Below are 25,010 nucleotides of genomic sequence, written 5' to 3' on the forward strand. Positions count from 1 at the left end.
ACCAATACGCAGTGTATCTGAACTCTGACGTTTCCTGACAGAGTGAATCTTTCACAACTTTAACAGTGAAATGCACTGCTATAGAAATAGTTGCCATTACAACGTTATGGATTTTTCGAAATAATGAGTATTGTTTTATGCAATTAGATTAAGTTGAGACATAGGCTGAGATAATACTTACTTTCATAGTCAGTTCATTGCATGAGGAATATGCAATGCTATCACCATAGTATTTATTATCGCATTTGAAGCATTCGACAGCAAATCTATCTTCAATCTTTTCTCCCTATAATGAAGAAAAATGAAATTATGTTTTGACATAGGGATCTTCTGTCAAGGGTCTCTTAAATTTTAACAATGTAGAAGAACGCAATGCATGCGTCATTGTAAGCAAATAGCAGATGAATTTTTATTCCTTTTAAAATTGAAAGAATTTCAGAGAGAAACTCATCTGCTCAAAGATGTTGTACAATTTAAAAGTTTATTAAATGCTATAACAAAATGTTCAAAACACAGATTGAAATACACAATAGGTACAAAGTAATCATGCCGACCCTTTCGTCTCGTGAGGACACACGACCTGCTGTCAGTACAAAATCAATATTTTAAAACTGTAATGATTCATCTCGAGAAAAGAATAGTTCTTAATAGGAAGAAAATATCATGTTAATTTTTTTAACACGTTTTAACATTACGGTAAAGCTCCATTAACTTTGGAATACCCGACTTCCCTACTTTGTTATCAGAGGATTAATTTCACAGACCTGCCTTGCCTACAATGGCAGCAGCTGAATAAGATTAACGTAACAATGGAATATTAACACCTTGGGGAATTAAAAGTCTTATGTTTGTCACCCGAGTTGGTCAGGCAAGGACCAAGCTTTCATGTACCAAGCAAATTAATGCAGTCTTTCCCTAATGAGTATCAACAATAGAATATTCGATGAATCATTTTAAATAAATTACATCCTCCGCCATATTTTTTTTTAAAATGACAGAATATTCTTTTCATGTCGTGGTAGTGATGATAAACAACTTTTCTATGAAAATGTATATCTAAGAATCACATCTTCATCGTCAATTTGATGGGGCACAAGCTGGTAATTGTGTCAACATTCATTGGCAGGTGAATGTACGATATAATATTAGAAACGAGCAAAATAACATAACATTCACAAGAAAAAAATGGTTGTACTATTTTTGTTTAAGGTATACTGTCACCTGTAATCTAAATATGCCCATATATGGTCAAAGTGTCGTTCCTTTGTGTTCAAAAGGTCCTTGTGAGGGGGCTGTTTTAAAAAAGCGGCCACCCGCTTAAAATCTGTGATACGTTAGGTTTTTTTTCCCGTGGTAAATGTGGCAAAATTGGAACAGGTGACAGAATACCTTTAAGTATCATATGTTACAACAGTCCTAACTTAACCATGAACGTAAATGTGACAAGGAATTAGATTGCGGTATATTACCAGGTCTGCATTTTCAAGTTCATCCTGCAACACCGCGAAGGCTCTGAAAGTTTTTGTTTTACCAATGTATGGTCCGACAATCAAGTAGGTCGTATCGGTCTTGGTCGGGGTCATGTGTTTAATTTTATTAGGCAAGGCCAACAGTTCTTCGAAGCAGTCGACTCCTTGTGTTGCGATGCCATTCCAAATCGCTTTATCGTACACTTTCGTGACGGCATGTGAACAAATCCACGGCTTGGAATGAAATGGCAGATCAACACCGTCGTCGGTGTTTGCAACAGCAAGAATAATTGCGATCGCAAAGGGAAACCTCATTTTATTCTCTAAACGAGAAGAAAATATTTGTCATTAAAAACCGTGGTGGTAAATTTTGCACTGCGTGTGCTGTAGGTAAAACCAATAATGTAACAATGCAATGAATTTACATGGTTTGTTTTTTTTTACGCAGACATGAAGCGCTGTATTTCAGTGCATAAATATTATCAGTATTGACGGCAATATGCATGATTGAAAAAAGAAATGTACGTAATAATTGTAGTACTAGAACTTGTCATGTCGATAGTTGTTACGCTCATACAATTTTCTATTAGAAATCACTTGCTCCTGGAAAGGTATTCAAGCAAATAAAAGAAGCAAAGCACGTCTTTACCTACCAGGAATTTCTAGTATTCTCTCGTGTAATGTGATGGTATGAGTGTCTGTTAATAACTGTTCTCTTGGCACTTTCCCCAGTTTTCATGAATGCAGGGCTATTTTACAAGTTCAAATAGACAGACATTTACTATTTCTTCCCCGGCAACCAATAGTAACCAGGATATTTTAAGCGCCAAGGAAGCAACCAATACGAAATTTGGTTATTTTTTGCCGTGACCTGTACATTAGTTATTTTTGTTCTTAGCAGTAGCCTGTATCTCTTGATGCTTTATTTCGATTCAAATTGCCCCATTTAATATCGCAAACGTACAAAGCTTTGGGTAAGTCGACCTATGGCTGTTTGCACTTTTCAGATTGTAGTGGTCACGTATGAACTGATAAAGCCAATGGAAATGCTCGAAACATATAACGTTGTCTTATACGTTTACGTGTACATTTTGTTATTTGTGACCACAGCAACTTTGATACGTACTGTGCGATACTAGGTAAATCTTAGCCAAAAGGTTGCAAAAAATAACACAAAAACTAAGTTTTAAAAGGATTATTTTGATGTGTTAAACCAGCATCTAATGAAAGGCAGGTTTTGCTTTATTATTCCTTTGTTGTTGTTTTTTTTATGTTAACAAAGTTTGTACCTGTATATTATTAGTTTGATATGCTACATCATGCATCACAAGCAGGCAATATACTTGTTATTGGTATGTAGTGAAGGTGTGATTCAGTTTAAAACGTCCATGGAAGTAATCTGATTTTACAGAAAAGCATCGTGTCTTTAGTTTTGAAGTCAAACCAATGTTAACTTTTGTCGCTTCCCGTGGAACTAATTTAGGATAACTGGGTCTTCATATCTTTCAAAAATCTCAAAATTGTTAGGTACCCTAAGGCTGAATTTTGCAAGTTTACATATTTTACATTTAACGCGAGGTTTCTGCTGCCCCAGCTGCGATAAGAAACCTGTAAACGTTTACAGATTCTCGTAGTGTGAACTGCCAAAGCTAATGAAAATAGTTGGAACATACAACTTTGTCGTATACAGTTGCGTGTACGGCCTGTTAGAATGATATAAATAATTGTTAAATATTCTCAGATTCCAGGTATTTTACTTATCAAAATACATTTCGTAAAACGAGGGTAAACTTCGGGCAGACTGGAAATAGTAGTGGAATAGAGAGAGCGAGGAGGAAAGATAATTTAAAAGGAACACAGAACTGGGGCAACTCCTGATTCACATAAAAGCACATTGTTTTACGATTGGCTGGAAATAAGTCCAAAAACAACATGGAACATGCTGAGGAAGGGCAAAGGCTATTTTCAACTGAATCTTTAGTACAAAAGCCGGAGTATCTCAAGTCTATGAAAATGTCACAAAAGACACGCTTCTGACTAGAGATGTCTTGTTTGGTCCTAGAATCCAATCATTTGCGAAAAACTCAAGCATTTTGTCTAGCCACTGTTTTGCTCCACAAAACATGCAGCACAGGCATGGGTCAAGTATTTTCCCCTTATAAATGACACTGTTACCATAGTCTCAGTATTCATGACATGAAATGAAGATATTGAGTCACTGCCAAGGTGCTACATCAACGTCACTATCAACCTCTACAATAGTATGTTGAATCGGTGCAATGGATACGATGCCTGCCTAATTTGACTCTAATTATTGCTCATGCAACGCGAACACTATCCACTAGTTAACAACTGGCTGCTGCAGACACAGATAACTCTCAAGAGTTAAAACCGAGGAAAAAGTAACATTTGTTTCGTAAATTAACATAAGAACAATAATATTGGCTTTTTGACGTACTAAAATAGATTTGTTTCGTTTTACACCGTCAGCTTCGAACGTCGCAACATTCATAGGTGGTACGTTGATGTTACAGGTGCCATTTTGATGGATAATTTGGACGACAATTTACGTACCGATACAAGAAAACGCGCAGTTTTGAAATAGTCTAGACGTGGAATGACTAGACTGCAACTGTAGTAAACAGTTGTGCAAAGTGTGTTGCCCGATTCAGCGGAGCTTGACACCGACACTACTCGTTGCATCTGATATCAACTTTAATCGTTGTTACCCGGGGTCATCGCGTTATCATTTTGAACTTCTTTGTGTACATCGTTAAAACACCCTGGTCTGTTACAGCCTGATCTTTGTGAAAGAATATCTGACATACCATTACTGTGAGGAAGTGTCGATGTCTTTGTGGATGAGTGAAGATTAGCTTCATTTTAAAGAGCGGTATGAGGTGTCTCGACTCTGGCTGGATCAAGCAAAGTGCACGATGCCCTGTTGCCCTAAGGCAATGATTTGTATTGTTTACATCACACATCGTAAATGTTATGCTTCACAAGTGTTTTTCATCATCGACCCAAATTATTTTCACCAAGAGGTCAGTAACACACCTATATTTTATGTGTGTGTCAAAATTTGGACCTCGGGGTTTGAAGCACAGCTGACTGTTTTTGATTAAGTTTTGATAGATACGTTCAAATGCACCGACTTTGCAATTTGCTATCAGTGCGAGAACAGTATTTTTGTATCTTGGGCATGATAGCATGGTGTATATATATATATATATATATATATATATATATATATATATATATATTTTATTATCTATAAGATTACTCATCTGATACCTTATGGAAACTTTTATGAAAAGACACTGTTTAACTTCAATTAACTACACATAAAAACAAAACAAGCCAAATAAAGTTAGCAACTTAAACGTTAAACAATTTTTGACCCGACAACCTACATTTTGCTTGTTAATATCATCGTTAATATTTTGTGTTTTGTTTTTAAACAGACGATCTGAGAGTAGAGGCTATCTTTTTTTTCCTTACAATCATCGTACGGTTCCAGTGATAGGTAATACCATGCGCGCCATTGACGATACTTGATTTTTTAAACATAGATATTTCAGAATTGAGACTTCAATGTAAAATAAATAATTATAGAATACGAGATAGATTTAAGCCACTGAAATATATGCATTAGATCTTTGAAATGTAGGACTTTAAACGGATGGCAAATCCTTGATTGAAAGAGTTTATTTATCAAACGAAATTGCAGATCAAGTTATTTTTGGCCAATATTTACGTCGTGTTTATTCTAGTCCTTATGCAGGTCAATAGAAGTACAAATACATGTACTGCCCCATATTTGTTTTCTTTTCGACCCTTATTTATCCCAAATACGGGTTAAACTACATGTCTATATTTGTTTTTGGTGTAGTTTTAAATGGGTGACTTTATTACAGGCATGATATTTTGACATAGTAGTGCCAGATTGGTGAATTGTAAAGTTTGGGAGCATGATGAAAGTTTTCAAAAATATTTTCCTGTACAAGTCACTAAATATAAAATTGCAAAAAAAATACAAAAGAACCCCTGGCTTTATCGTTTTGAAAGCGACATGGCTAATGTTCCGCGTCTCTAAAGGAGGTCATCAATGTGGTGACTGAAATTGATCGCTGTTTTTGAATATCTTCCAAAAAGGTGATCAGCTACAACAGTTCTACGATTCATATTTATTAAGTTGGTGTAAATCATGGTAATCTACCTATCAAACCTAATCTTCTAAGGCGCTGCATGTTAAGATTGGCTAAATGATTACAGCATCAGCTGACATGGACACAATATGCACGACCTTTGACATCAACTGCCGTTGGGTTTTATTCAATTAAAGACGTGCTTTCTTCTTGTTTTTATGTCGGTTTTATTTTTCATTTTTTGTTTGTTTTCCCAAAATAAAACTGACTGAGGTTTTACAAAGATGAAAGATGTAGAATATGTATCAACAAACACTTATTTTGACTCTAACACTAAAGTCTTCGATTAATGAACCGACCCATCTAAAATCTAGTTGCAGACTGAAGATTGACGTCACAAGTATTGTTATACCCTACGTCATAAGTTCTAGATTACAATGCTTCCCGCTATTATCGACTTCCGTTAAAGCGTCATAAAAAGACAAATGCAAATTGTTGCAATTTGATCAATAGCTACTTCAACATGATATTACTAAGTTTGCTTGTGAACTTTTTAAATGGATAACACATTTACTTTACATTTAAACTTATTTGCTTTGACTATTGTTTTGTGAGAACAGTACTTCTAGATATAGACTTGATCATAATGATGAGTTTCATAATAATCGTTAAACCGTTCTCTTTGAAGAAAGAAACATCAATTGAAACATCTAGTGTACAATAGCAGATGAGTCTTGTCAAATATTTTCCATATCTGAAGGAAAACCTCGTTAATTCAAATGCATTTAAAAAAATCGAGTGAACAAACTGAAAATAAAATGCTATGAATATATGTCGATTCTTTTCTATCTAGGGCCGAGAGTCATAAGAAACACGCGAAAGAAGGCAAGTTTAGCATTTACATTTGACTTTTCTTGTTATGTTTTACGTTTTTAACCGCAAAATTCAAAGTGAGCTGTATAATACTTGTGCGTGGACGATATTTCGCAAAGTAATAAACAATTATCCGACTCAGTTTTCCTCACATTTAGCACAAAGATAATAATATAAGACTATGTTAAGCAAGGCATGTGTCTGACACTTTCCTTCTAGGAGTGTATTTGTCATTGTCTGAGATTTCTATAAGTTACCAAGAAAATGAATGCAAATTCATTTGCCGTTTTTGCACTTGCTCATCATCAAAGAAAACCGTTTTTAACCCGATGACAGTGCAACAAAACTGATCCGTACATGTTATCCCTGGCCATCAGAAGACCTTTGTGAGATATTTTTATTCCAGGTACGTCAAGTGAACATGGCATATTTATGTGTATTTTTCCGCTTAAGATTGAACTGAATGGTTAAGTGTACTTAAGTTGTATCAGAAAATGGAGTAGCGAAGATCAGTGAAGAACAAGGGATTATAACTATTTGGTATCATATATTTTATGAAACTCTCTCACGTATTTCTGTAATGGCAGGTTCATTACTTACATACAGAGCTTTTAAATTATTCCAGACTTCAAAATCATCACCCTTCATTTAGGAATCTTTAAAGATCCAAGATTCACTTTTACTAACAAACGTTTTCAGGACTTCACTTTCCAACACAAGCAGGATCAATGTTATATATGTAGAGAAGGAAAATTACCTTGAAAGTCGATCATTTGCTGAACTTCGAATATTAGCTATCATTAACCTGTCAACCAAGGGATCTAAGTTGACACTATAATCACTTTAGTGGACTACCTCATGCCAAACTGCAATTTTGTTGCAAGATTATTATATGTATTTGCTTATTATATGTCAAGTGAAAGCAATTCTGTCTAATTCACTAAGTAATATAGATTAATAAACTATGAATTCCTGTAAGGTTTGATCGCAAGATTTAAGAAGCGGAAATGAATAAACAAATTCGACAAGAAGGTTAAATTTTCTACTGTGATATAATGAGTAATGGTGAAATATTTTATCATCATTAAATTTATCTTGCACAGGACTTGACGTCAAGATTTGCGTCGTAGATCGTGCAGATATATTCATGTTTGTCATTTTCGTTCCTGTACATGCAGAACTCAGAGTCTGAAGAGGATGTAATTTCCCTGGCGGATTCCAGTACATTTCTCCAGAAAGTCGCTCTGGACATTCCTGCAAAAACGTTCATGGGACAACAGGAGAATAGGGTAAGCTTAGAGACTTTAATGGGCTTTAAATCATACAAAAAAGTATGTTTAAAAAGAACATTTCAATGCTATGTATTTGCTGCGTAGTGAGTATCTCGGGAGATAACACATCCTCTTGAGGAAGACCTTAACAAGCTGTTAGTATGTATTTTTATAAATGACACACAAACTGAATTTTCACTGCAATAAGTGTACGTATCAGGTTAATCATAACCTACTGATTACAAAGGGCATATTCTGGATTTTGCTACTTTCAGAATTAATTTCCAGTATTGCTTATTTTGGTGTCTTGAAAACGTAATATTACGAATACGTCATTGTCAAAAGATGGTAAATGCCGGATATTCCTTTTCTCATTACGTTAATAATAGTCGCACCAGCAGCTTACTGACTAGGCATGCGCAGATTCATAATATGTGCGAGTAACCGGACGTGTACCCTACTTTCATGGGCGCTGCCATGTTTTTTTTGAGTAATCGTAAATAAACAAATATGAAACGTGCAAATTATTATTTTATAACATGTCATTTATAAAATACACATCTTTCATTAGCCAGTAAGTATTAGTATCCACCTTGTCGCTGGTACAAAAGATCGTAAATATCACGCATAAGAAATAGAAAAAGGGAGAAAACTACGTGAAGTGCTTTCCTCAGAGGGAAACTTGGCATAGTTGTTATACAAACGAATACATCAATTAGCAATTCATTCTATTTTATTATGAATCAATACAAAATAACATTGCCAATCTTAATCCCTGGCGCGACACCAAGGTATGAACCCTGTATAATAGTACAAAATATATAGAAAAAAGAATGACGTTTATGAGTCAATTTAATGTACGCCTTCACAATACAGGTTACCTAACTCATTTGCCATAAAGCATCAAAATCATTAGACACTTTCTTCTCCCAATAATACAAAGATAATATCTATTTTAAAATGGCAATTGGTTGCTTAATAAACGAGTACTCACTTCCATAGTCAATTCCTTGCATGACGAATATGCCTTATTATCACTATAGTATTCATAAACGCATATGAAGCATTCCACGACAAATTTCCCTTCTATCTTTTTCCCCTAAAAAAAGAAAACAAAATGTGAATCAGACATTTAGATCATCTATCAAGGGTCCATGGATATTTAATAACGTAGAGAAACACAACGGGCAACGGTCAGTCGAATTATATTCCTTATAACATCTATATAATTTCAGAGGGAATGTCGTCTGCTAAAACATGTTGCAAAATTTCAAGGTTCATACATTGTTATACAAAAAAGTGCAAAACAATTGATGATATACCCAATGAGTATTAAGTAATCGATCATGCCGATCCTTTTTTCACCTACTGATACAGTTGAGTTGTTGTCAGAACAAAAGCAATATTTAAACAATGTAATGATTTGGCCGAGCGGTTTTGTCTATTGCTTCTCCGCAAGGTAACTTGGTGCCGTATGTCGTGGGTTCGAACCCCGAATGAAGACACTGCATTCATAACCATAGAATAGTTTTTAAAAAAAATATTCATGTTAGATGCTTGCTACGACGTTTCAAATATCAACAAGAGAACATTCGATGAATCGTTTCAAATGACCAGAAACTTTCGTCATATAATAGTTCTTCAACTGACAGAATATCGCTTTCATGTTGTACTACTGTCGGTAGTAAGAATGACGAAATACTCTATTTGATAAACCACTATCTGGTAGATAAGAACTGTTTTTGTTTATATGTGATATGTCACAACAATCATAACTTTACCATGAATGTAAATGTAACAAGCAAATAGATCATGGAATATTACCAAGTCTACATTTTCAAGTTTGTCTGCCAACACGCCGACGACTCTGAACGATTTTGATTTACCAATATATGGTCCGATAGCAAGATAGATCGTAACGATCTTGACCGGGATCATGTTGTTTATTTTTTCGGGCAAGGCCCACAGTTCGTCGAAGCAGTCGATTCCTTGTGTTGCGATTCCATTCCAAATTGCATTATTGTACACTTTCACGGCGGCATGTGTACAAATCCACGGCTTAGAATGATATGGCAGATCATCACCGTCTTCGGCGTTTGCGACAGCAAGAATAATTACGATCGCAAAGATAAACCTCATGTTATATTCTAAATGAGAAGAAAATATTAGTTATTACAAACCATGAGAGTAAATTTTGAACTGCGTATGCTGTTGGTAAAAACAGTGAAGTATCAATCTTATGTATATTGTACCAGAATGTTCTGATGTAGACATCTGGCGCTGTATTTTAATTGATAAATGTTATCAGTGTGAACGGCACCATTGTGGAAAAAGAAAAATACGAATTCTAACACATGAATATTGCAACAAGACAACAAACGTATTAATTGTATTACTATAATTTGTCCTGTCGATAAGTGTTCCCCTCATACAATTTTCCATAAGGAATGTCTCCCTCGTGAAGGTATTAGTAATATGTATTCAAGAAAATAACGGTAGCTAAGCACGTGTATACCTACTAGGAATTTGTAATCTTCTGTCATGTATAGTCACACCAGGGTTGTCTGTTAATCGCAGCTCTCCTGGCACTTTCCCGCGTTTTTATGAAGGCAATGATATTATACAGAAACATACTACATCTTCCTCGGCGGCCGATCCGTGGCATTTTAAGCGCCAAGGAAGTAACCAATACCAACTTTGGTTATTTTTGGTTGAGGTTAGCAGGAGTCTGTATATAGGCTAGTTTTGTTCTTACCAGTAGTCAGTATCTTTTGATGCTTTATTTTGATCCAAAATGCCAAATTTAATATCGCAAACGTACAAAGCTTCGGGGTTGGATGAATTACGGCTGATAGCACTTTTCGGTTTGTTGCCACGTGTGAACCACTAAAGCCAATGAAAATGGTGGTAACAAGCAATGTTGCCTTATACATTTGCTTGTAATGTCTGTTATTTGTAACCACAAGGTTAGTCTTAACCGAAAGGTTGCTAATGATGCCAGGAAATTAGGCTTCAAAATAATTTTTGTTGCGTTAAACCAGCTAATACCAAATGCCAATTTTGTTTTTTTCTTTCTCTGTTGTAAGTTTTTCTTCACAAAGTTTGAACCCGGATATTAGTGTTTAAAATAGTATATCATGCATCAAAAACAGGCAATATACGTGAACGTTATCGTTATGTTATGAAGGTGTTGATACGGTGGAGAACATCGATGAATTCAACCTAATTTTATACCATAGAATAGTGTCTTTAGTTTTGATTTCACACCAACGATAACTTTTGTCACTTCCCGTGAACACGATTGGAACAAATTTAGGATAATGGAATCTTTATGTCTTTCAAAAATGTCAAATTTGTTAGGTGCCGAATGTTGCAATTTTACAAATAACTCAGAAACGCAAGATATTAACTTAAAGGGAAACCTAAGTCCGGCAACATTGACCGTCTATCCCTTCCAAAATCACCCTTGAATAAAATGCAGCTCAAATTTGCAACATAATTGCACGCGCCGACGACTACGGAGCGACGAAAAGAGAAGTTGAAGTAGACGACATTTATGGAAATGAGCTCGGAATCCCATGGGCGCGAAAGGGCTCATGGGAGAAGCGTGCGTGACGTCATCGGTGATACACGAACGTGTGTGACCGCTTACCAAAGCATTGGAGTCTATGACTGCAGGAGTGCAGTTCTGCACGTTACGACTCTTTAATTCTCATCAGTAGCATAAAAAATTATTAACTGTTGTTCAGTTGAGTGCAAAAATCACTCAAGGAAGAACAAACGGAGTCAGCTTTTATCGTCGTCCCACAGAACAGCTTTTTCGAAGACAGTGGCTAAAGAAAGTCGGGCGAGTTTTTAAATCTCAAAAGATACAAAGTTATGTTCTACTTCTTTCAGGATGATTTTATAAGGGATTTCGGGACTCTGATACCGATACAAGACGGTACTACACAATGCGGTTCGTATCTTGACATGCTGAGTCAGCCTACTATCGCCGGTTTTAACCAGATAAATGTTAATATTGGCGATTTCGGGACTCTAAAATCCGAAGACGAAACTACACAAAGCGTCTCTCATCTCGACAGCCCGGATCTGCGAATCGCTCTTATATACACGATAAATATAGGCGATTTCGTGACTATATCTGGTAATATTGATATTACAAGATACTGGAATGACTTCTTGCCTATTCTCGACCGCGGAGTGACGTCAGTAGGTGAAACGCATACGAGCGAGGTGAATGAGAGATCAGACGATACAGAAGAGAGAATGATACAGAAATTGTGTGGAAAAAAGCAGAACTAAAAGTTGTGTCATTTATGTATATTGAAACTTCGAATATTTCTTTGGTGGTTGAAAAATTTAAACTTCCAACGGCGCTAACGCAAAAATGACGTAAGAATCCGACAGTACCCGGATGGCCCGCGGTCGAGAATGATGTGTCTCGATCGGCACGCCGGGTCTGAGAAATCGCCGATATTATATTTACCCAATAAATATCAATTGCACCGGGACTCCTAGGCTAATATCGATATCGATACCAGACGATACTAGATTTACGTGCACTGTGTGGTGTCGGCACGCCGGGTCTGCGAAATCACGGATATTTATCCGATAAATATCGGCGACTTTGGACATTAACTCTGATACTAGACGCTACTTTGTCAAAATGTGGGTAAATATCCGATGTATATCGGAGATTTCACGACGTGCCTAACAGTTCTGACCACCCGACCACCTCTGTCCGACTCTTAGTTCATAGCATCCGTGGCCGATAGTCAAGAATACTTTATGTTTTACATTATTAGAATTATTCATGCACGAAATACATTTTTTACATGTAAAGGATTTTTTTCATTAAATTTCCACACGAACTTTCATACACTACAATCGGAACTTCGTCGAGAGGGCCGATCAGATATCACCGTGAGTTGGGGATTGCCTTGCAGGAATAACATTCTTTACATGTAATACATTTTTACTTGGCGATCGAGACCTGAACAGAGGACATATCGGACATCGTCGAGAGTTTTGGCTGGTCTTGTATGAAATGCATTCTTTACAACAATATAGACGATACTATTGTTTTAAAATAGCGGGCAAATATCCATTATATCGGAGATTTCATCACTTTGTAGATCTGAGTAAGCCCGACTTCCTAAGTTCGAACACCAACTTCGAAAAAAAGACGACGCTATACATTTGTCAAATTGCGAATAAATATTTTCCGATATACCGTATATTGAAGATTTCGCAACCTTAAAGATCTGGCTAAGCTCGACTTACGTATCATTCACGAACCAAAAATTAATTTTAAGCGACTGATAAAGAAAACTCTGTTTTAGAAACGTAACGCTGAAGGATCGCAGAGTCACTCAGTGTCAGGTCTCCAATCCAGTTCGGGGTCTGTACAAGCACAGTGACTCCCTCCGCGGAATTACAAACGATGTGTGGAGATACTTTCCCATTATTACATATCTTGGTTCAAATTAGTATGGCTTGATTTCAGTGTGGGAAAAGTAATACTCGATGTCAGAAATATCGCTGTCCCATCTCTCCATAGTCGTCTTACGAACGCGCTAAACTGTTCACGGTACTCCTCCAGCTGCAAGCTACAATCGTCTGTATCGCCGATGACGTCACGCACGCTTCTCCCATGAGCCCTTTCGCGCCCATGGGATTCCGAGCTCATTTCCATAAATGTCGTCTACTTCAACTTCTCTTTTCGTCGCTCCGTAGTCGTCAGCGCGTGCAATTATGTTGCAAATTTGAGCTGCATTTTAATCAAGGGTGATTTTGGAAGGGATAAACGGTCAATGTCGCTGGACTTAGGTTTCCCTTTAACAAAAAAAAGCAGATGAGCGTGCATTTGTAGATTGAAATGACATTATTTCAGCATCCAATTATATATATATATATATATATATATATATATATATATATATATATATATATATATATAACAAATTCGACAGCTGCATTGATCGAACCATTAGATAAAAGGGTGATATTTTGCGATGCAAAAGATGTGTCAGTTGTTCAAACTGCCACCATAATCCATCGTCAAATCCACATGGCTTGACCTGTGCAACATAATTATTTTAGGGTACTGCCTTCTGGAGTAAGTGGCCTTGGTTGGCATACTTTTTTTTTTTTTTTTTTTAATTTTTTTTAAATAATTTTTTATTGGTTTTGCAAAAAAGAAAAGACACAACACAGATGGACAGGCAAAAACACAGAGAAAAACAAAAAAAAAACAGAAGAAGGAAACAATGGTCATATACCTCACTTTAGATCAATTAAAACAAAGTCATAAAAGGAAAATTTACTTTTTTAAATTTTACAGAACTTGCTTAAATTTTTCCAATTTGTATCTGTATCTCCCGTGAGCATTATTTTATCTTTATATCTTTCTATTTTAACCTTCTGTTGCATACTTAGTAGAAATTGATCTATTTTTGGTGTTTTCTCTATCCGTCTACAATCATAGATATATTTTTTACCCATTATTATTATGTAATTGATTGAGAAAAAATTATTTTTGTTTATATTAGAAGTAGTACCATCATATTTCGGAATACCTAGTGTAATATTCTCTGGAGATAGCATGATTGATATTTCACAGTAATTTAGAAGACACAATTCAACATCTGCCCAAAATTGTAAAATACATTCACATTCATAGAAAAGATGTACAATACTTTCGGTCCAAGTTCGACAAAAAGTACATTTGTCTGATTCGGAAATCTTTGCCATTTCAAGAAATTTATTTGTCACTATAGTTCGTGTGAGGATACTGTATTGGAAACTGCGCAGGGCTGTTTCATTTGTTATTTTGAAAGCTAAAGAAAAGTGGTCTTTGAGATTATTGATACCAAAATAATCAATCCATTTTTCTGTGCTTTTTTGTATTTTAACTTTTTTCATCACAAGAGACTTCAATAACATTATGTAAGTCTGTCTGCATGTTTTTTCAGACACTGTGTGATTGGTTGTTATCTGTAATTGCTGCAATTGTTTGGCACGTGACTTCCAATGTCTTGGAATGGCATCAACTAGACCTATGTATTTTTACTTATCAGAGTGGGGTACATCGTACTTGACACTAAATTGCTCAAAATTCATGACACTGAAATTCTCATCCAACAAGTCTTGAAAATTACAAATACCTTGTCTATGCCAATTGACGTACTGTACAGGTTTATTGTTGACCGTGACCCTGGGATTGAGCCACAGACACTGTGTGGGTGTATTACTATTAATTTCTTGATTCCCAGTAATAAAAATTGACCACGTAATCAAAACGTCTTGCCAGAATTTATTTTGGGTAAAACAATTTTGAGCAATGTATTTTATGTGAGTTGGAGTCATAAATTGCAAACAATTCCCGCATAAATTACTAACTGATTGAAACCATTCTTTCCATTGACATTGTTTTTGATTCATTAATCGATATATCCATGCTATGTGGAGAGAATCGGCAAGCGTAGAAATATCTGTCATATTTAATCCTCCATTTTGTATATCACAGCACAATCTTAGCCGGTTCACTTTTGCTCTTTTGCCATTACATATGAAATTAGAAAATGCATCATTTAACTTTTTCATTAAAACTGTGGACATTTTGGGTAGATCTGCATAATATGAATGAGCATTGGCACAGCTAGCGTTTTGATTACACATATTTTCCCACACAGTGTTAGTGGCCTTCTTGCCCAGCAATTTAACAGTCGAATTATTTTATTGACCGCAGGAATGTAGTTTAGCTCTTCGCATCTCATTAATTCCGCATCGAAGGTAATTCCCAGAAGTGTGAACGGTTCATCTATCCAGAGTATATTTTGTTCTGTATCAATTTTTTCTCCACAGTGAATTTTTGACCCAATCAAAACTGCTTTGGTTTTATCAAAATTTGGGCAAAGCCCAGAATTTTTTGAAAAACGATTTAATATGAGCAGTGTTTCTTTCAGAGATCTCTCAGACCCATCTAGAAACAGAAAGGCGTCGTCTGCATACTGCCCCAATAAAAATGATTTTCTTTTTATTTGAATTCCTTTGATAAGACGAGATTTTCTGAAGGCTATTGCTAACAGTTCGACTGCGGTAATAAAAAGATACGGTGAGAGAGGATCTCCCTGCCGTACTCCTCTGTGTAGGTGAAAAAAAGAAGAAAAACTTCCGTTGTTTATAACACAGCTGCTTATATTTGTATAGCTGACTTCAATCCATTTACAAAAATTATCTCCAAAGTTAAAATATTTTAATGCTTTAAGCATGTAATCCCATTCTATTGAGTCAAATGCTTTTTCGAAATCAAGCAACAGCAGTAGACCCGGTAACTCTTTCGTTTTAGCATTTGATAAAATACCATAGACAAGACGTGTATTTTCTCCAATAAAACGGCCTTTTAAAAATCCCTTCTGGTTTTCGTGAATAATCTTTGGCAAGATCTTTTTCATTCTATTTGCCAAGGCAGATGAAGCTATTTTATAGTCAGTGTTCAGCAATGTTATTGGCCGCCAATTTTTCAACAGCTGCCTGTCTTTCTTCGGCTTAGGTAAACACGTGATGACACCTTGTTTCTGAGATATTGAAAATTCACCCGCTTTGAATGCTTGATTTAAAGACCGGACGACACATGGCCCAAGACTTGCCCAGAACATTTTATAAAATTCCGGCGGAAAGCCGTCTGTTCCTGGGGTTTTGTCATTGGGCATTTGTTTTAACGCTACGGCACACTCCTGTAATGATAATGCGCCTTCCAAGCTATCCCTCTCTTCAATGGTCAGTTTCGGAATGTTTTCTGTACCGGGGAAGAACTCGTTATCAGAAACAACTTCTTGACTACGCTTACTTGTGTACAGGGATGAATAAAATGTTTATGTTCTTTTAAAATTTCTTCTTGCCTCGTAATAACATTTTCACCTTTTTTTAATTTACAAATTGTTTTATTAACATAGTGTCTCTTTTCAAGAGAACAGAAATATTTTGTTGATTTTTCATCATCTGAGGACCAGCGCGCCTTTGAGCGCAAAATCGCCCCCTCTACTTTGTGATGTCTCAGATTTTCTATGGATGATTTCTTTTCTTCTAACCTTTCAAAATTGTAAATTGTCGGAGAGTCTGTACATTCTTGTTCTAAAACTTCAATTTCTGCTTCTAATTCTTTTTCTTTGGATTCTCTTTCCCGTTTTTTCCTGCTAGAGTACGGTATAGAAGCACCTCTTATTTTCAATTTAATCATATCCCACAGTAGTTGATCTGAATTGTGAATTTGTCCTTAGTATCATTTGAATCTGGATCCCTATACTCATTAAAAACTTCTGTAATAGTTTGATTTACTAGAGATATGTATTTTTCATCCTGTAATAAAGATGTATTCAGTTTCCAAAAACCCTTGCCCCTTTTAAAGTTTATAATTGAGATATTGAGAAAAATTACAGAATGATCTGTTCTATAGCCAGGTGAAATTCGACACTGGTGTGTCATTGAAGCAAAATCCGGTGAGACTAAAAAATAGTCAATTCTACTTTGAATCACTTTTGGCCTTTTTCTACGCCATGTATAATATTTTTTATCCTCGTTCTGTGTACGCCAAATATCAACTAAGTTAAATTCTGAGCACTACCTTTTCGGACGAGTTTGACTCCACTCGTAACATAAACAATTCTTCTAAAGCTCAACTAGTCCATTTATAGCGTAGAATTTAGTTGCAAACCAAGCCTACCGCAATGTGTACATTCAAATAATATAGTGAAAAGAAGACATATTTCCGACAAATATAATAATTACTCTTATCTATAGGGTTACAGATTTCTTTTTTTAACTCTTTATAAAAAAATATCATAAACTGTCATTCACTGGACATCAAAAACAATAAACAAAGAAACAAACTTACAAAATAAACACTTTGTTGACATGATAGCCTACGTTTTGCGCGTTCGATATCATCATTCATATTTAGCGATTTAAGAGTAGAAACTATCTTGTTTTCCTTGCAATAATCTTATCGCTCCAGGGAAAAGCAATACCATGTGTGCCGTTTGCCATACTGGATGTAATATTTCCGATTCGACACTTGAACGTAAAATAGGATACAATACGATATACATTCAAGCCACTTAAAGTCATAAGAAATACATGCAGTGGATCAATGAAATGTAGGACTTAAAAAGTAGTCATATCCTTGATTAAGGGAGACTTTACACATTTAATGATCGAACCCTTGTAGCCAGTATACATAACGAAATTTTTATAGTCCTTATAGAGGCAAAGACAGGCAGGAATACATGTTTTGCCCCATATTTTTCTTTTTCGGCCATTCTTTGCCCTAAATACGGTTAGAACAAAATATCTGTATTTGTTTTTGATGTAGTTTAAATAGGTGCCTTAATTAAATGTATGATACTTGTCAGAGTTGTGAATTGCACAGTTTGAGAGCATGATGAAAGTTTTCAAAAAAGGTTTCCTTCACAAGTCAATACATGACATGAGACCTACGAAATCCTTCAATAACTAAGTAATATACATATATCATTCCTTACATCACTTCAAGAAAGGGCTTACAATAAATCCGTACAAACGAAGGTCAGTGAAAGCACGGGACCATTTAAAGTAGAGTTGTATGAGAGAGAGAGAGAGAGAGAGAGAGAGAGAGAGAGAGAGAGAGAGAGAAGAGAGAGAGAGAGAGAGAGAGAGAGAGAGAGAGAGAGAGAGAGAGAGAGAACAAAAAAAAAGTACTACTCAAATTCTCTGCAATAATGCATTATTAATTAACGGCAGTAAAACTTCACTAAACGAAGTTTACTGATGTTAAATTACAACTCTTCCACCTTGATTGGGGAGATTAAGGAGTTTGTAATTTCCTTTAAAGTTGGCACAAAAGTGTATCATATGCTGTTGGTATATATTGGGTCAATGAGCGATAAATATCCCGAACAAATGTATACCTACAAGTGAAGAGCCTCAATAATTGAATGTTGATTAAATTCCTCAGTGTAATTTTGATAGTGAAGTAAATGTGACACAGAACGCTGCTAGGAACCTTCAAGCAAATCTTCATAGATATGTTGCATTTGAGTAATAACTGTAATTGACAAGAATTAAAAACTAGAAAAATTGCTTCAAAAATACAAGTCAAATTGCATTTGTGGCCATATTTTATAACCTGACAAATTTTATGTCAATTTTCAACAATTCTTCAATGCAAGCTGAAGGACATCGGCAGGTTTTGTACTGGAAACAAACTGTTCATAGTTTTCTTGTAGACTACCCTATGTAGAGGATGTACTATGGATGATGAACGTTTGTAATCATATAAGTGCGAAAACAAGAACAGGAATACTCAAGTGGAAAGAAGGTATAGCAAGGCATTGTTGCATTGTGTTCAATAGCGCCTTCAACACGTTTTTACTGTAATTGTTTGTTATTTTCTCAATTACATGTCAATTTATTTGCTTCGAATGTTTTTTATTGTCAAAAAAGTGCGTCTACATCGAGACTTGGTCATAATGATGAATTTACATATAATACTTAAATTCCCTTTGAATAAAGAGGTTTGTATTTGAACAAAGAAGTCGTTCTTGTACGTCCAAAACGCTTGGGAAAATGAACGTTTGCACAGAGTCTGATGCAGATGGGTCTTGTCAATTATTTTTAATATCTCAAGGAAAAAAGTTGTTAATTCATATGCGTTCAAGTTAGAAATATTTCTAATCAATATAACAAAAAATGCTATGAATGTATTTCGGTTGTTTTAACTAGGGCCCGGAGTTTAAAATATGACACTAGATTAACCTAAATGAGAGCTTGTTTGGCATTATATCTGATTCTTAATTCTACGTATTTGACTGCAAGAATAAAAGCCGATTAGTATTAACCTTGCGCGTTGAAGACTTTTCGCAAAGTAATAAAACTTATCTTTGTAAGCAAATCATGTATCTGATACTTTCCTTTTGAGGTTGTTTTCTTGTTATTGTCAGAGATTTCTATAACTTATCAAGTAAAAGAATTTCGAATTTAAGGGTGTGTTTCGCACTTGATAACCACCGATGAAAATCATTAGTAAATAGAAGAATGCGCATTATCAGTGAACCATACCACTGATCCTTTAACTTCAAATCAACTCCGTGAAGGGAACTTATGTCAAGGAAATCAAGTTAACACGGCATACTTATGTCAGCATGTATTTTACTGGATCAGAGGTTCATGGGATATGCCTGCTTCACCAAGTCTCTAAAAGGGTTTATTTTTTCACACACCGGTGAACTGAAGCGGGCTGTGTAGTTAAGTTGTATCTGTAAAAGCACTCGTGACTGTCATTGAGGGACAGCGAGTTATAACTATTCGATCTACGGTTTATGAAATTCTCCATCACTCAAGTGTTTCAGTTATGGCAAATTCATTATTTATTTCACAGAGCTTTAAAATACTTCCACACTCTTCACAGCCACCCATCTATCCAGTATCTAGGTTCAGGAATTTTTTTTAAGACGCATGATTCACTTATACTAACAAGCATTTTTTGGACTTCACTTTTCGACACAGACAGGATGAATGTCAAATACGTTAAGAACAATGACCTTCAAAGTAAATGACCCTTTGCTGAACTTGGAATATTAGCGATCAGTGTTTAACGTGTCAAGCAATGGTTGAAAAGGTCACATTATAATCAATTTAGGGGACGACTTCATGCCAACTTGCGATTTTGTTGTCATACTGTATATATGTATCTGCGTATAATATGTCAACTGAAAGCAATATAATTCTGTCTATTTTACATAGTAAGACAAATGATGTACTGTGAGTTTCCTCAAGATGTGATGGTAAGATTTATGAAGTGGATATAGATAAACAAATTTGATGAAAGGGATTCATATTCTACTGTGATATGATGAGTAATGATGGAGTATTGAGTAATCATGAAATCCATCTAGCGTACAAATGCACAATTCTACGACACAACGTCAAGATCGGCGTCATATATCTTGCAAATATATTGTGTTCCTGTACGTACAAAACTCTGCGTCTGAAGAGGATGTAATGTTCCCCGGTGGATTCCAATATATTTCTCCGGAAAGTCGTTCTGGACACTCCTGCAAAACGTTGGTGGGACAACAAGAGAAATGGGTAAGCTTACTGACGCGCATGATCTTTATTTGATACAAAAACTGAGAACTTTCAATACAATGTACATGTTGCACAGTAAATATCTTAGGAGACGAGACATTTGCATGGAGACGACCTTATCAAGTTGTAAGTCAAGATGTCCCTGGAAACTGCAAATATTTTTTCTAGTTACGTTGTTAATATAAAACATATAGAAGAGAAAATGACGTTCTTGCGTGTTCTGAACTTTGACTTGTGCAGCAGAGCATTCCCACTGAATAAACGATTTAAGCGACACCTTTTCTCCCAACAATGCAAATCTGCTATTTATGTTAAAATGGCAGCTGGTTGCTTAATGTGCGAATACTTACTTCCATAGTCAGTTCCTTGCATGAACCGAATACACTATTATCATCATAGTATTCAGTGCAGCATTTGAAGCACTCGACGGCAAAAAGATCTTTTATCTTTTTTCCCTATAATGAAGACAATACAATGTGAGGCAGAAATAAGACATCCGATACCGTAAATTAAAAATAAAATAGTAGAACAGAATGCGTGGGTGATTGAAAAGCAAATGGCAGACGAATTTTTATTCGTTTTAATATTTAAAGAATTTCAGAAATTGTCTTCTCAAAGACGTACAATTCAAAGTTTGTGAATTGCTGTAGCAAGATAGTAGAAAACATTTATTAAAATACCCAATCAGTACAAAGTAATCAATGGTGCCAACCTTTTCGTCTGGAACTGACACACCTAAGGTGCTGTCAACACAAGCAATTTATAAAACGTAATGATTCTTCACGAGTATAGAATAGTTCTAAAAAACATTTATGTCAGTTTCTAGCCAAAAACTTGCTATAACACGATTGGAAATATTTTGGGATAATAGGATATTGTGGTAATATTGGTTTATTCAGTAAATTTAAGCTAATCTACTCTTCGGTTTTTGCAATTCACTTTTTTTTTATGGTAATTTGTAATATTGCAACTTTCAGCTATAAGGTACCTGACACTTACGATAAATTTGTACAAAAAAGGGATTTCTTCCATTTTAAAATGACAGACCCCATTATTTTCTTTGAAATCTTCATTATTGTTTAGTCTTGTCCCCCAAATTTGGGTTATTTGAGAATTTAGCAACATTTCTGAAGGTTAATGGAAAAGGACTTCTGTATGGGGTCACAATGGATATGAACTTCAATAACCATACTTGAATAAACAGGGTCACGGAGATGGCCTTCTATAATAGTACTTGAATATACAGGGTCATGATGGAGATGACCTTCAATATACAGGGTCACGATGGAGATGGCCTTCAATATACAGGGTTACGATGGAGATGGCCTTCAATATACAGGGTGGCCTTGAAAAATACAGGGTCATATCCAAGATGGCCTTGAAAAATACAGGGTCATATCCAAGGTGGCCTTGAAAAATACAGGGTCATATCCAAGATGGCCTTGAAAAATACAGGGTCACGTCTGAGGGGGTTTTAAAGGATGACAGATCATAAATTCATGCTGATTTTTTGCCTTCCTAATTTTACAGGGATATTTTATCATGTAATATGGTGTTTTATGAACGATTTTTTGATATTTTCAAATTTTCAATGTTAAAATTTAATTTTAATACAATTTTTTCACCAGCTACCTGAACTCCTTGTAGTTTTTAAGTAGATAGAATAAAAACCTTATATTTTAAGTACTTTACTTTGCCATATTGAGGTACTAACTTAAAAAGTATGAAATAACTTACTTTTATGAATGCCTACCACATAATGAAAATGACAGATCGGCAAAATACAGAGAGTTAACAATGTACTGGCAGCATTCAACAATGTAGTGATTATAAATGTTTGAAAAATCGCAGTCTGACAACCGTGATAAATCAAAAACAGGTAAAGGATGAAAATTCGTAAGATTTAAAACGTTCTGCAGAAATGTATGACAATGACAGGTTGGCAAAATTTTTGTTTATAACACTACATTAACTTTTGCAAAAACAGCAAATTTGACTGGAACTAGTCAAAAACAACCAAGTTACCTTTGTTACCTAGTAGATTGGACAAAATTCAGAAATTTACCTTGATATGTACCGACAAATTATGGTCCGGTACCTTATTTTTCGATAATTTTCGACGAACTGTTCTAAATCCCATTAACCCAAAATATTTCCAATCGTGTTCTATGAACCATTTGAAATGAATTACATCATTCGTCATAAAAAATGTTCTCAAAATGACAGAATATAATAGCTTTCTTGTTATGATGGTGTCGGTAGTAAGGAGAAAGAAATATTCTATGAAAATTTGTATCATAGAAATCATATCTTTTTTATTGATTTGGCGAGGTACGAGTTGGTAGGTAAATCAAAACCCCTTCACGGTTTATAAATGAGTAAAAATGGTATGAAATTGGCAAGAAAAAAACATTAACATAGTGCTACTGTTTTTGTTAAATATGATATGTCACAGCAGTCAAAGCTTTACCATGAACGTAAGGGAAGAAGTTGTGGAATATTACCAGGTCTTTATTGTCAAGTTCATCTTCCAAGACGCCGACGAGTCTGAAAGTTCTTGTTTTACCAATATATGGTCCGACAGCCACGTACGTTGTAATGGTCTTGGTCTGCGTCATGTTTTTGATTTTATCGGGCAACGCCAACAATTCATCAAAGCAATCGACTCCATGTGTTGCGATGCCATTCCAAATTGCGTTATCGTACACTTTCTTGACGCCATGTGAGCAAATCCACGGCTTGGAATGAAATGGCAGATCGACACTGTCGTCGGCGTTTGCGGCGGCAAGAATACTTGCGATCGCAAAGGGAAACATCATTTCTTCGCTAAATAAGAAAGAAATTAAGTGTTAGTAAAACTCGAGCCAGTAAATACTGCACAGTGTGTGCTATTGTTACAATTTCACTTATATACACTGTGAAAGAATTTTCTTGTAGAGACATCTAGCACTGTATTTTAACACATTCTTTTGGATCGCATATTATCAGTGTGAACAGCAATGACCATGATGGAAAAAGGAATGTACTAATTCTAACAATTAAATATTGCCACAAGACAATATACCAATCTATTGCAATACTAGGAATTTTCCGATTGATGATGGTTACCCTTCTATAACTTTCTATCAATAATGACCAGCTCGTGGAAGAACAAGGGATAAAGGAATTGAAGCAAAAACAAAACAAAACAGCAAAGCACTAGTAAACCTACCAGTCTAGAGCTTTCCAGTATTTCCTCGCGTATTTTCAGACAAAGGGTTGTCAGTACACGATAGTTTTCGCAGTTATTACGAATGCAGAGCAATTTAATAGGCTCAGATGGGCAGATACATACTATTTCTTCCCAAGCAGCCAATAATTTCCAGGGTATTTTAAGCTCCAATGAAGCAACCAATAAGAACTTTAGTTATTTTTTGCTCTTAGGCTAGCAGAAAAATGTATATTGGCTATTTTTGTTCTTTGCCTGATACTTTATTTTGATCCAAAGTGCCGCCTTTTGAAATTGCAACCTTACGAAGCTTTGGGTTGCTTGACTTACGGCTGTTCGCACTTTTCAGTTTGTAGCAATGTGAACTTCTAATGGAAATGAATGTAGTCCTAACATACGACTTCGATGCTTACAGTACGCAATGAGGGAAGTCTTTAAACCAGAACTTCACTTGTCTCGGGATGCCAGACAATGAAGTTTCAGAGGATTTTTCGTTGTGCTAAAATAGCAAATATAAAATGCACATTTTGATTGAAAGTTTTTTTCTTTGCTGTTTGTTTTTTACACAGTTTTTACCTGAATATTATTATTTTGAAATGCCAAATTTTACATCATAAGAAGGCAGTATAACTTGTTATCTGTATGTAATTAAGGTGTAGATATGGTTCAAAATGCTATTGACGACAACTTGATTTAATACCATAGCACAATGTCTTTACATTTGATGTTCAACTAACGTTTACTTTTGTCGCTCCTAGTGTATGTGTCCAGGTAACATTATAGCGCTTGACAGCAAGACATGTTATTATGTTTTATAACACAATATCGTCTGTGTATTTATGATCTCGATTTCCGTGTCCCTTGTCTTGTGAAAGAAATTAAGATTGAGCGGAAACAGGAATGATTGTTCATC

The 25,010-nt window shown here is 35.5% G+C and overlaps 1 long non-coding RNA gene across 1 annotated transcript; it reads right to left on the reverse strand.

Annotated features, from left to right (window-relative positions):
* Positions 1-19,216: 19,216 nt before the first annotated feature.
* Positions 19,217-24,168, reverse strand: LOC139124156 (uncharacterized). The gene is made up of 4 exons (XR_011549872.1): positions 24,101-24,168; positions 23,394-23,715; positions 21,240-21,344; positions 19,217-20,855 (listed from the first exon to the last, which is right to left on the reverse strand). It is a non-coding gene; the product is annotated as an uncharacterized lncRNA (long non-coding RNA).
* Positions 24,169-25,010: the final 842 nt, after the last annotated feature.

Source organism: Ptychodera flava, assembly GCF_041260155.1.
Source record: "Ptychodera flava strain L36383 chromosome 23 unlocalized genomic scaffold, AS_Pfla_20210202 Scaffold_23__1_contigs__length_28996876_pilon, whole genome shotgun sequence".
Classification (NCBI taxonomy): domain Eukaryota; kingdom Metazoa; phylum Hemichordata; class Enteropneusta; family Ptychoderidae; genus Ptychodera; species Ptychodera flava.